Source organism: Peromyscus leucopus, chromosome 22, assembly GCF_004664715.2.
Source record: "Peromyscus leucopus breed LL Stock chromosome 22, UCI_PerLeu_2.1, whole genome shotgun sequence".
Classification (NCBI taxonomy): Eukaryota; Metazoa; Chordata; class Mammalia; order Rodentia; family Cricetidae; genus Peromyscus; species Peromyscus leucopus.
The window spans coordinates 11888560-11900510 of record NC_051081.1 but is presented as its reverse complement, the minus strand read 5'-3'; the positions used below and the strand labels follow the sequence as shown (position 1 = coordinate 11900510).

Genomic DNA, 11951 nt, shown 5'->3' with positions numbered 1-11951 from the left:
TATGCCTCTTTTTGATGCTACAGTCTTCTAGCCTTTACTGAAGGCATTGAACATACTAAGACCCCATAGTTTGTATAATCTGTGACTGACTCAAATTCATCTCTCCATTTATGTCTCCCTCCCTCTCTCCTTTTCTCTCTCTACACACATATACATACATACATACACACACACTAAAGAACCCTGTTTAAAACAATAAGGATGTGTTTCAATGTTTCTAATTTGTTAATAAATGTATTATAGTTTTCTGACAATATAATTTATGCAAAGAAGTAAAGCTCATTCTCAACAAGTCCTGTCTGTGTAATAATCACAGTTGTTCACTTGATGACTATATTTTTGGAATTCTTTACTCTTTCATGGCCTGTACCAGGCTTTTTTTTGGGGGGGGGGAAGGGGGTCACCAACCAGCTCCCAAATCATGACATGGAAACTTCTTATTAATTTTGAATGCTAGGTCTAGCTTAGGCTTGTTTTAGCTTGCTCTTTTAACTTACATTAACTTGTTTCTCTTTGTCTACCTTTTGCCTCAGGGCTTTTTATTTTTCTTTCCTTCTGTATATCTTACTTTCACTGCTTTTCATATCTGGTTGGATGGTGTTTGCCTGTCCCCTCATTTCTCTTTTCCTTCTCCTTGAGCTTAAATTTCTCCTCTTACTTATTCTATCTGCTTCCCAGCTGCACCTATCCTTTTTCTGCCTAGCTATTTTTCATTTAGCTTTTATTAGACCAATCAGATGCCTTAAGCAGGCAAGGTGAAAGAAATGCAATACACCTTTGCATAATTAAACAGGCATCCGTAAATCATTAAACAAATGCAGCAAAAGAAATGCAACACTTGATCTTAGCCAAAAGGCCAAGAAGCGATACCATGGGAATGGGAAGAAGCAGAGTGCTAGGGAGGCCCCCAGGAATCCACAAAGATGACTCAACCATAAACTACTGGCAATGATTGAGAGGGTCCCTGAGCTGACCTACTCTGGTGATTGGATGGCTGAACACCCTAACTGTCATCATAGAACCCTCATCCAGTGTCTAATGGAAGCAGATGCAGAGATCCATGGCCAGGTCCCAGGCAGAGCTGCAGGAGTCCAATCTACTAGAGAGAGGAGGGATTCTATGAGCAAGAGATATTGAGACCATGATTGGAAAAAGTACAGAGACAACTAGCCAAACTAGTGGGAACACATTAACTGTGGACTAATAGCTGGGGATCCCCTATGGTGCTGGACTAAGCCCTCTGGATAGATAAGGCAGTTGTTTAGGTTGAATTATTTAGGGGGCCTCCATGTCGTGGGACCGATACCTGTCCCTAGTGCATGAGCCAGCTTTTTGGAACCTGGTACCTATGGGGCAACAATTTGCACAGCCTTGATGCAGGGAGGAGGGGCTTGGACCTGCCTCATCTGAATGTACCAGGCCCTGCTGACTCCCCATGGGAGACCTTGCCTTGGGGGAGTTGGGAATGGGGGGTTTGGTGGGGAAGGCTGGGGTGTGGAAGGAGGGAGGACAGGGGAATCTGAGGTTGATATGTAAAATGAATAGAAAATCTCTTAATAAAAAAAAAACTAGCCGGGCGGTGGTGGCGCACGCCTTTAATCCCAGCACTCGGGAGGCAGAGTCAGGCGGATCTCTGTGAGTTCGAAGCAAGCCTGGGCTACCAAGTGAGTCCCAGGAAAGGCGCAAAGCTACACAGAGAAACCCTGTCTCGAAAAAAAAAAAAAATTAAAAGGAAAAAGAAATGTAGCGCACCTTTACACAGTTAAAGTAATATTCAGCAGCATAAACAAATGTAACACATCTTCACATAGTTAAAATAATATTCCACAACAATGTGGAATATCTTTATACATAAACATTTAAACAATGTTTATATGTCTAATATAAATACAGGAACTCCTTTCTATAGCAATAAATGTATGTTATTTTTGAAAAAGGACAGCATCTTATTGATATTAAGTTGTTATTATACTGGTTAACATATGTGTGTTGTGCAGCTTGTATCCTAAATTTATATTTGGCAACTTCTTTTTGTTTTTATTTAAATTTTTTTTCATTTTACATATCAACCACTGTTCCTCCTCCCTCCCCTTCTACCACTCTCCTCCACCACCACCCCCACACCATCCCCATCTCCTCTTCATAGGGGATAAGGATTTGGCAGCTTCTTATGCTAGAATCTCTTAAGTGGGATTTCTGGAACAAGTTATTCTTAATATCAAGAACCTTGGGATCAGAAATACTTTTCACCAGTCATAAAAGTGCAAGTATAGTTAGAATTCATAGCCAAGTCTATATTTTTTTCATCTGGATAACAGATAGAGCAATTCTTTCTTAATACCTGTCTTAGGGGACAAGTCCCATTCACAGTAGTAACTTTATATAATCTACGGGGCTGCAGCTTTGGCAGAGCCTCAAATGTTCTGTTGCAATCACCTACTGCAGGAAAGAAGTAAACCTGTTAATGGGTCAGTCTGCTTTAACCTTTATATTTTTAGTTCACACAATAACGGGTCCAGAAGGATTCTTGTGAGCTTCTTATCAACTAGGTAGAGGTAAAACTATTGTGTAATTTTTTTCATTATGTTTTGAGATTGTACTATAAATAGATAATTTCCTTCCTCCAAACCCTCTTATATAACCCTCCTTGCTCTACTCAAATTTGTGAACTTTTTCCTTATTAATTCTTTTTACATTCAGGTAGCATATTCCTAAATATATAAATACAGTCTGTTATATCTGTTTGCTGCTTGTTGAAGTAAAATTTCTTGAAACAATAATACTTATAAGGACAAAGGCTCTAATCTATACAAATAATAACTTACAAATAGTTTATTTTCATCAGTATTCTTCTAGTTTTGAATGGAATATCTCCTTCATGCCACCACTCAATAAACATATATTTCCATAGTTCTTTCCACTTTGTCCTGTATATATTTAAATATTTAAATTTAAGTCTTATGTGCACATTTGCCCTTTGCATACATCTCTCATAAAAACAAATACAATTTTATCTTTTTAGAAACATGGATGTGCACATATTTCTGAGATATGCTGACTGAGAAATCTTTGGATATATTCTCAGAAGATATGCAGCTGGATCACAGAGATAACTTTGTTTTTGAGTAACCTTCATATTGATTTCCACAGTGAGTTCATATTCCCAATTTTCACAGTTCCTCTCTCCTTATATCTTTGCCAGAGTTTGTTGTTTGTTTCTTTTTAAAGAACCTAGACAGTATTAATTTTTATAAAAAAAAATTAAAATACATTTTTGAGACAGATTTTCCCTGGTGGCTTTGGCTGTCAAAGATCCTCTTGCCTCTGCTTCCTGAGTGCTGAGATTAAAGGCATGCTCCAGCACTGGCAGACTAATAATATAAATTCTTAGCTGAAATAGAATATATCTTTTTCCCCTTCCCTTTGCTCTCTTCAGCCTCCCCCATGTTCTCCACGCTTAAGTTAATATCCTATTTTCTTTTATTATTATTGTTACATATATATATATACTATATGTGCACAGTTATATATTTATATTCAGTAGGCTATATTTATATATTTATAGCCTATATTTATAGCCTACTGAATCTATGTTTTGTTGTTTGCATGTAGGCACTTTGGGTGAAATAGATTATTTGTGTAATTTGAATTTGCACTGCCTTAATGATTGAGGATGTCTTAATCTTATGACTACTTTTACCCTTTAAAAGACGGATCTAGCTACCCAACCAGTATTTTACATAATATATGCCTGATAAATAAAATATTTATTAAAGGATGTTAGGAATAAAAGAATCTGGTGAGCTTAAGTTACTTATACTCATCTATAATGTAAATAAAGGTTTTTATAATTGAAATTTAAAGAGTGAACCTATCTTTTTTTCCCAAAAGATATAAAACAATAGTTGTTTAATAGAGTAGTACTATTTAATGTGGTAATCACTAGCCACATGTTACTCCTTAAATTTAGGTTATTTAAAAATATATTCCTGTGTTACAATAGCTGTATTTCATGGACTTAACAGTGCCAAAGGGCAAGTGACCACCTTTTCAGCCAGCACACACACAACTGGACAACATATTCTGGGTTATGGTCAACTATAACATAGTCAAACATTCATGAGAAGAGCAACTAAAAAGAGCTTGTTTCAACCTCAATACAGCTCCCTGGTCATGGACAATGAGCTGATTCCAATAAAGAAGGAGGCAGGTTAACAGTAATATGGCTTGATTATGATTTTTATATTTGGATTTTTCATCTCTACCCATGTTTGCAACCATTATCTTCTTTTGCTACGGGCCACAAGAATATTTTATAAGAACTCAGCTGGTTATGGCAAAGCCATTACCTGAAGGGATCAAGGAATCCCTTCAGAGGAAGCCAAATTCCAAGGAGCTTTTGGTGTTATTTGGCTAGTTATATATCAGTTATCTTCTGCAATGAGTATTATGTGTGCCTTCATAGTTTTCCCAATTGATTTTTTCCTATAAATTGCTAACAGTGTGGACTGATCACTATTTGACTCTTTGAAGAACAACCTCTGGAAAAACTTCCCTCCCTCAGGCCCATTCGTTTCTTCTCCTCTTAGCACTGGAGTCACATATCTCCCTTAGCCACATTCAAGGACTAACAGAAATAACAGTCCAAACTACCACATAATAAGTCTCCCAAATTAAGGTAAACTCCACATGGGGACACCACCTAGGTCAGGTGAGCCTTAAGCAATAGCTTTGTACAATTTAGCTCAGATCCTCCTTTTCTTACAGCCCTCACTAACTTTATAAACCTCTAATTCTTTACCCTACCACTTCTAGGAATATTTAGATAATCTTCTACACTAATAACAGCATATAGCCAGAATCCCAATTTCTAGACTCCCTGTAATTATCATCATTAGCTACATCCTGCCAGAGCCATTCTCCTGGATGAAAATACCTTATCTGAGAAATTTCCCAGACTTTAAAGAATAGACCATATGTTGGAGATGGAAAAGATTTACACTGGCAAATAATTACCCAGGACAGACAGATGTGCTAATTAAGCTTAACTTTCTCCTTTCCCAAATTTTACCTCTAGTTCCAGATCTCCCTTTAACTATCACCAGAGGTACCTACCTGTGCAAAGATTGCCTAGCAACTGAGCACTCTTTCCCTCACCCTGAAGAAAAATGACAGATAACTTGGACAGATAAGAGCCACAAGAAAAAAGAAGGCAGTTTTATTTTCACCCATTGACCTAGCAACTTATAGATTCTTAACATTTTCTACCAATCATATTTAAGATTATAGTTGACCACATAATATCCCTCTTCTTAGCTATTACACAAATTTAGCCTTTAGTTACTTCATTTCCCCATTAATCACTTCCCTTTTGGGTTGCAAATGTAAATTAACAATCACTGCCCCTCTATTTGATTCTTATCACTCCTCCATTTCACCCTAGAAGCCTGGCTTTGTACTGCCAAGGGATTACTGTTTCTAAGTGTATATATACTGAGATTCCCAGGGCATGGGAGAAGGGATAAAAAGACATGGAAGAATACATGATTAGACTAAGAGCTTGGTGTACTTAAATTATTTTCCTGAAAATAATTGTGCCATTCTTAATTTCTCTCCTGAGCCCCTGGGAAACATAATATTAAAGCTGGTCCTTTATTATTATACAAGGTTTTTTTTTAATGCCATTTAGCAAGATTCTTCCATTAAGACAGTGTCTGCAATGAATGCTTTAGATTCTGCTGCTACCTTCTACCTTCAAAAGTTCAGTATAACCACAGGAGGGGCTAACCTGGGGTGTCTGTGAGCCACTGAATATTTATGGTGGGCCTCTTTGCATGTGACAAGTATTTAGTGTGCCTCATTTATTTGTGAAAATATTAAATGTTAGAAATCCTTCTTGTTCTACCTTTGATCAGGTATTTTAAATTGTAGGATTGGTTAAAATATAGGAAGGTAAGTTTATATAACAAAGGCTTCCTTACAAATTATAGACATAACCAAACCATAGCATCTAAACACACAGACATTCTGATGCAGCCTTTAAGAAAAATATAGTCATCTTTGTTCATGTTCATTCCCTTTACTTTTATTATTCCTTCTTCAGTTTTTAAAAAAGATACAGTTGTATCATTAAAGCAGATCTTTTATTAAGATCTACTTTATTCATAAAACAAATCAAAATTTGAAACGTATTTTTAATTCACTTGAAGACTTCACATTTTATAGTTGATATGTTTTCTCCTTCAAAGTTTTTAGTACAATTAGGTTGTTTAAACAATTGCATGAAGAGAAACATTTTTATTTATTTAAGCATTTTTCATTCTGCTTTGTCCCAGAAAAATTACAAGCCATTTTTCAAGAGATGAAAAACAAAGAAATTAAAAGTATTTAGACTATAAGCAAGTAGTAATTAAAATTATCTCATTGTAGTAATTATTTATATTGTTTCTAATGCTGAAACTATCCTTTATCTATTCACATTCCCTATAGTATTTTAAAGAAAATAACACTAAAAAGTCTTAGTGAAGTTTGAAATCTCTACTTTGCTTGGCCATTTTTTTCCCATTTTGAATTAAAAGTTATTTAAATGCATGTTGAGATGTCACCGACTTTTGCTAATAATTTTCTAAAATTACTTCTTTGGGGTACTTAAGTTTATTCATTATGTAAGGTCCCAAGTACAATTAAGGATATAGTACATACATTATTTTTCTATTCCAAAATTGTCTCTGCGTGTGTAAATAGAAACAGGGTATACATATGTGGACAATGATTTCTCAAGATGCTCTTTGAATCACCATATCTGCCATGGAGACTTACAACTTTTGGAATCCGAGAGTATGGCTTTTTATGGGTTATTCAATTTTAAATCAGTTGTTCAACTCCTCTAAGTTTCATTTCCCTCATCACTATGATGTAGATAGTATTATACATGCAGTTGTCTGGTGAGAAGGATGTAAATAACTAATATATATAAATAACTAATATAATAACTAATATAGACACATCTTAATAGTGTCTGGCCAATGGGATGAAGCAAGCAAGAGACACAATGCTGCCATTTTAGAGGTTAACTTGTTCAATTACACTGATTGCACAACTCTACAAGAGATTGATTTTCTCCACAGTTCATTCTTGAAAATTAGAATAGCATTTTGGTGGCAAAGTAGTTGAAGGAAACAGAAATGCTGTGTTTCTTTATTCATTTCTAATCTCTGAAGTTAATATTTTAAGCTAAGAAGATATTTAAATCTTGATGTGTGAGGATGATATCTACACATCTATTGTTGAAAACGGCAATAATTTGTTTCATTAAACAAGATCTTGCATAGTGTCCGTAATCATTCTTAAATGACAGTTATAGACTTATTATATATCTTGTATACCAAGAAAAGTTGGAGGACATTAATATAAATTTATGTCTACTGAGAATTACATTAGCTGCATTTATTTAAAATAAATGATTAAACTTGAAAGCTACAGTGTAAGCAAGACATTAATTAGGTTATTTATCGGTCAATTCAACATTTAGCTATTTGTGCTTATATGTTATAGCTGTGAGTAATACATTTTGGGTATGTGTCAATGATTATGAATTAAAAATAAATATTGAAATTGAAATTGAATAGTGTTTGACAGGTGACAGGTACTGTAGATGAACACTGGAGGAGGTTCAAATGAAATGTGATGGATCAGCTAGAGATATTTGGATAAACTCATGTTTTACTCAGTATGCATGCATATAGATGTGTCTCTGGATGATTTATAAGGAACACATATATGTTCTTGCTGCCAGTTAAGATGCCTTATAGGCAATGATACCCTTTAATAATGATCAGATTCAGCCGGGCGGTGGTGGCGCACGCCTTTGATCCCAGCACTCAGGAGGCAGAGGCAGGCGGATCTCTGTGAGTTCGAGGCCAACCTGGGCTACCAAGTGAGTTCCAGGAAAGGCGCAAAGCCACACAGAGAAACCCTGTCTCAAAAAACAAAAACAAACAAACAAACAAACAAACAAAACCAAAAAAATCTTGATTTCTAGTTATTTACCAATCATAGAAACCAGAGTTTCTTGGGAAAATTACTGTGACAGGAATTGAAATACACAAGGTGAGTCCATAATAACTTGTATCAAGAGAATGCAAGGAATTCTGGAAAGGCAAACAAAAACTGGATTAAAGCAACAGACCAAAACAGAAAATCATCTTGATGGAAGCACATGAAAAGGCCCTAACTGAGAGGGTTTCTACTGGGCAGACTGAAACAACTGAGCATTAAAATTAAAAAAAAAAAAAAAAAAAAGATTAGATTAGATTTTCAAGTATAAAATAAATATGCATGGCACTGTACTGAAGTAAATTTAGGAGAATGAACAAATCTTTGGAACAGAACAATTCCAAGTAATTTAGGTAGATAATTGTTCTTAAGGTCTTGGAGTGTAGCACCTCAGTCCTTAAATTTGGGCTAAGTATAGGGACTTCTTCCAAGAACAAATCAAGGAATGGGATGGAAGAGGAAGAGTATCTACAATGTGGAAACTCTAACACAACTAGCTGCTCAGGTAAGCAATTTTAATGGTTGTGTCATGTTGGTAGCATGCATTCTGAGGGTAGAGCTCCTGACTCTGAGGACTTCATCATCTAGTGTATGGCTCCAGCTTAATCATATGAAACAAATCAGCTAATCAAATGAGGAACCATTTTATTCAATACCAACACTCCTCAGAACTCTCAATATTATTAGAAATAAAAAAAATTCTGAGAAATGTCCCAATCTAAAGGAAGCTAGGAATCATGACAACTAAACACAATATGGTATTCTGGTGAGAATCCTGTAATGGAGAAAGAAAATGAGGAAATCTAAATAAAGTATAAAATTTAATAACTAATAATGAATGGACTTATTAATATGTGTCAGAGCCAGGTCCCTTCCATCAAATTAACTGATGGATAGGTGGAAGATATAGCTCATGTAATTAGGTTATTAATTTTCTATTTATATAAGGCAATTTTAAATATTTTTTTTAAAGTTTTAAAAATTTTGCTGGAATTTTCCTCAGAAATTTCAAGTTTTATATATATATATATATATATATATATATATGTGTGTGTGTGTGTATATATATATGTATATATATATGTATATATATATATATTGATCTTTGTTCTCTTTGGTTCTAAATCACTGTAGCCATCTCTGCTTGACAATATTTTCATAATTATTTTACTCAATAGATGAAGATAAATCACTTTAAAACCTGTAAATATTTTCATATCTTGCTTATTTTGGTTTCTTCATAGTATATAATTTAACAAGTTGCTAGACATATAATGTTTTATTACATTTTTAAGCTAAAAAAATCCCACCTTTTGTTTATTCAGTTCTGTCATCATTAACATTATTTATTCATTTTAATCAACAAGTCCACACTTGGCTTAAAGGAAAACAAAAAAGCAGAGCAAGTAAACAGCATTGGAAATTAGCAGAAGAAAGCATATCTAACATATGTGACGTGCCAAGTGCAGTGCTAGGCATCAGTTATTGCACAGTGATGAAGACAGCCAATTGCCTTCCTCATGGGATTTCCATCCTAATTAGAAATGAGACTTTGAAAAACTGAATCAAATTCAGTTAAGTACTGTGATGAGAAGGGCTGTCTGTCAGGGGAACTGAGCTGTTCTGGGGTGGGTGGGTGGGTGTTGGGGTGGAGTTTAAGCTGGTATACAGAAGCCTTGCTTATGGAAGTAATTACATGTAATTGGAAGATGACAGGAAATAATTAGGTAGGGCTCTTTGGAAATTTGTGGGAAGGTTGGAGTTTGTCAGAATAATAGCAAATGCACCTAATTTTTGTATGTGGCTTCTAAGGTGACAGTGTGTGAGGGGGTCCCATTCAATGATTAGCTCCTAGACTACAACTTTCCAAAGTCTCACAAAACATTTTTTTTTCATTTTTCTTTATTAAGAAATTTTCTACTCACTCCACAAACTATCCACAGATCCCCCTCCTCCCTCCTCCCACCCCCCAGCCCTCTTTCCCAAGCCACCCCACATCCCCACATCCCCACATCCCCCAAATCTAGTTCTCTCATGGGGAGTCAGCAGAGCCCAGCACACTGAGCATAGGCAGGTCCAAGCCCCTTCCCACTGCACCAAGGCTGTGCAAGGTGTCACACCACAGGCACTGGATTCCCAGAAGTCTGCCCATGTACCAGGGACAGATCCTGATCTCCCTGTCTGGGTGCCCCCCCAACCAGTTCGAGCCAAACAACCATCTTGCGTATCCAGAGGGCCTAGTCCAGTCCCATGGGGGCTCCACAGCCACCAATCCATAGTTCATGGGCTTCCACTAGTGTGGCCAGTCATCTCTGCACATCCTCCCATCATGATCTCGACGTCCCTCACCTGCAGTATCTCTCCTCTCTCTTATCAATTGGATTCCCGGAGCTCAGCCTGGTGTCTGGCCACAGATCTCTGTATCTGCCTCCATCAGTCACTGGACAAAGGCTCTATAATGACAGCTAGGTTATTTGCTAGGCTGGTCACCAGAGTAGACTGGTCTAGGCACCCTCTGGACTGCTGCCAGCAGACCAAGGTGGGGTTCAACCTCTCACAAGACATTTTTATGTAGGTTGTACAGCTTGTCCACAATAATATCATTCTCTTCATATTTTCTATTTTGACAGCCTTTAATTTGTTTTTGTCCCCTTTTTAATTGAAATGATTTTTATCTTTGATAATATACGAATAAATGCACTTTATTATGTCTTTTCTAATACAGGTTTTCAAGTGCATGCCCTTATCTTTGCTCTTTCACTTTCCTGCAGTGTCTCTACATATGATCTTGTATACTCATATTTACTCTTAATGATAGAGCTCAATATCAAATGAGACCATGACAGCTTCCAGCACACAGTTATGCTCCTACATTTACATATAGAAATATATGATATTTTATTAAATATCACTTTCTCTTTGTTTCTTCTTTATGTTAAATCTTGGGTATAGGTGCTGTATTGAGTTTTAAAAATTCAAATGTCTTAGAGACTGTGTATAGCCTATGACTTTTGTTCCTGTAGAGAAATGAGATTTTTATAAAAGTATTCATAAGCAGGGATATTAAATCTGATAGTGTTTAAGATTGTCTTAATGACAGTGGAACTAAAAAACTAATTATGAGTAATATAACTAAGACCCAGAAAGACAAACATGGTGTGTACTCACTCACAAGTGGATATTAGAATTATTATAAAGGGTAGCCAACTTAAGGTCCACAGCCCAAGAGAGGCTGGATAACAATGAGGGCCCAGAGAGGAATGCATGTATTTCCCTTGGAAAGAGAAATGGAGGGGGATCTCCTGTGTGAACTGGGGGGCAGAGGAGGGGGAATGGGGGGATGGGAACTTGTGGGAGCAGGTTGGGAGGGATGGGTGTGAGAGGCAGGTTGGAGGTGGAATGGAGGGGCAGAGCAACCAAAGAGGTATTTTGATGGGGGACACATTTTGGGTTTAGGGCCAAACCTGGTACCAGGGAAACCTCCAGGAATCCATATGGATGACTCCAGCAAGAATGGAGTGGATGCCTGAACTGGCCTTCTACTGTAATCAAATTTGTGACTACTCTAACTGTCATCAGAGATAATCTATCCAGTAACTGATGGAAGCAGATGCAGAGATCCACAGCCAAGCACAGGGCTGAGCTTGGGGAGTCTTGTTGAAGAAGGGGTGGAGGGATTGTATAAGCCAGGGAGTCATGATGTGGATGACTGACCTGGGCTCATAGGAGCTCATAGACTCTGGACCAAGAGTTGGGGAACCTCCATGGGACTGACCTAGGTGTGCTGCATGTGTGTGACAATTGTGTAGTTTGGTCTCTTTGTGGGGCTCCTAGTGGTGAGATCATGACCTCTCCTTGGTGCTTAGCTGGCTTTTGGGAACCTGTTCTCCATGTTT

General features: G+C 36.8%; 1 pseudogene; it reads right to left on the bottom strand.

Moving 5' to 3' along the window:
• Nucleotides 1-736: 736 nt before the first annotated feature.
• Nucleotides 737-868, bottom strand: LOC114709747 (annotated as a pseudogene).
• Between the last annotated feature and the right edge of the window lie 11083 nt (nucleotides 869-11951).